At 60.9% G+C, this 2,301-nt stretch overlaps 1 long non-coding RNA gene across 1 annotated transcript; it reads left to right on the forward strand.

Annotated features, from left to right (window-relative positions):
* The first annotated feature begins 988 nt into the window (after nt 1-988).
* LOC135980611 (uncharacterized) lies at nt 989-1,961 on the forward strand. The gene is made up of 3 exons (XR_010597593.1): nt 989-1,093; nt 1,362-1,464; nt 1,902-1,961. It is a non-coding gene; the product is annotated as an uncharacterized LOC135980611 (long non-coding RNA).
* Nucleotides 1,962-2,301: the final 340 nt, after the last annotated feature.

The following is a 2,301-nucleotide window of genomic DNA, read 5'->3' on the forward strand; positions in this document are numbered from 1 at the left end:
TGCTGGAGCTTGTAAGGGGGCTCGACAGGAGGCGGATGAAGGCGCATGTGCTCCAGAGCCTGGTCCCGCTGCTCCTCCTCGTGCATGATGAGTGTCCCAACGTGTCCCAGGTGAGGCCACGAGCTGGAGCCTGCAGCGGATACCGTTACAGAGTGACCAGTAATTTGTTTTGAGGGGGCAGCATGTGACACCCCCTCTTGAAAGGGTCTCGCTGACAGAGGGCAGGTGCTCAGTGCTGTGACAGTCAGGAGCTCAAAATCACTTGAACGTTGAGTGCAGTAGCGCCATGACCATGGCGCCCCACCCAACTGCTGAGTCTTCCCTGCATCCTCTGAGCCCAACACTCCCCCCCTGCAGCCAGGCTGAGAGATTGGGTGGGGGGAGGGGTCGCCTCACCACTCCTACAGCCACTGGCCTCCGCACATTCCCTGGCTGTGCTGGTGGGAAGAGCACAACCCTGGCCATGGCCCCTACCAGGAGCAGGGCTACCCAGTCTCCAGATGGTGCGCAGGACCCAGTGTGCCCTTGGCCAAGCGGCCCGGACAGCCCGTACTAGACATGAGATGCCCAAGCCGCCTCCCCTCCCCCTGCCCCAGGTGTCTCTGCACATGCTAGCGCTCATGGCCACCATCACTTGGGAGCCAAATGCCACCAGCACTAATGAATTCACCCTCCTACCCATCATGAGGTGGGGAACTGAGGCACAGCATGAGGCCTAGCGCCTCAAAAGTATTGATCACCCATAGGCATTAGGCACCTAAATCCCTTTGCAGCCCTGGGCCTAAGCAACTTGCCTGAGTTCCTGCAGGGAGAGCTGGGAATTGAGTCAGGTCTCCAGCTATTGCCTTAGCCACACCGCCGCCCTTCCGCAAGAAACCTGGGGCCGGGAAGCATTCAGCACGCACGGCCTCCCCGCCTCCGGGTAACGAGGCTAGTGGCTTCCAGCTCCCATAACCGTGGCCGGCTCGCCCTGGCCCCACTTGTTTTGCAGGTGTGTTGGGACACCCTCAGCAGTGCGGCAGAATTCCTGAAGTGGCACCAGCTTGGTGGCTTCATCCAGCGCAAGGATACCTGGCAAAGCTGTGACTGCCTGGTGAGGGAGCCCTCAGGTCATTCACTGCGCAGCCCTCGTGGTAGGAGCGGGGGAATCGGTGGATAGGGCACCCCCCATTGCCCGGCTCTGTGCCCACACTGAGCCCCAGCCCTGGGACCACTCCTGGCCCTGGGTGTAGTCCCTCTGCGTGATCCCCCCGGCACAGGAAAGAGGGGTGAAAACAGGACGTGCGCTCCACACACCTGGAACCCGGCCTGCGGGACGGAAAGGCCTTTAATAACTTTGTGCTCCCTTGTTCTGGTCCTAGCTGACGCGCTACAAGGGGAGAGCCAACAACTTTCTGTGCCAGACCATGGCCTTTCTGGAGAACCCACAGACTCCACTTAGACAAGCGGCCATCAGGTTCATAGGTAAACACAGAGCAGGGGTCCCTTTAACAGGGGGGCTGGATCCGGTCCCAGGCTCTCCTCAGTCCCTGTCAGCAGCGATAAGTAACCCTTGGGCTCCTGATTGTCCAATGCAGGATCAAGGGTGTCAGAAGTCCGCAGGAGCAAGCGCACCCCAAACTGGGCTGATGGGGCCCCTCTAACCCCACTGCTCCCCATGCAGTCCCCATTCCCCGCCCCCCATACCCCACCATGGGCTCTTGGTAGTGAACCCTCAAGGTGCTGTGCTCTCTTTTGGCAACCAGCCCTGTAACCATCCCTGTGGACTCACCCTTTCCCCTGGGGACTCGGGAGCGCGTCCTGGCCAGCGAGGGGTGGGGGAAGCAAGGGGTTGCTTGGAGGGTGACATTTGACACCCTCGCTGGGGATGCGGGGATGTGACGAGCTGTTTGTATGTGTAGGGCTCGCTGCCCGGCAGCTGGACCAGAGGAGCCAGGACAAGCTGGATGCCATCTGCAACGGTGGGTGGTACCTGCTTTGAGCACTGAGCGCTAGGGGGATGAACGGCCCAGGGCCGTGGGCTGGGTTCAATCTCCGACGCCAGCAACATGATCTCGGGCGAGAGCCACAAAGGGATGCAAAATGTAGATCCCCAAACCCCTGATCAGCTGCCCCCTCACCCTGTCGTGTCTGCTGGTTGGCATGTGCAAGGCACTTAGCCCTGACCTCAGAGCTGCGGCCTGGCAGATCCCCAAACTGGGCCTGAGCTGGCTGGCCTTCAGAGACGATTGCCCCCCCACCAAACACAGCCGAGGTGGGGTGCTGCCTCCCCCCTTGTACTCACTAGCCCAGTGTTTGGAG

Source organism: Chrysemys picta, unplaced genomic scaffold (genome assembly GCF_011386835.1).
Source record: "Chrysemys picta bellii isolate R12L10 unplaced genomic scaffold, ASM1138683v2 scaf5017, whole genome shotgun sequence".
NCBI classification, from domain to species: domain Eukaryota; kingdom Metazoa; phylum Chordata; order Testudines; family Emydidae; genus Chrysemys; species Chrysemys picta.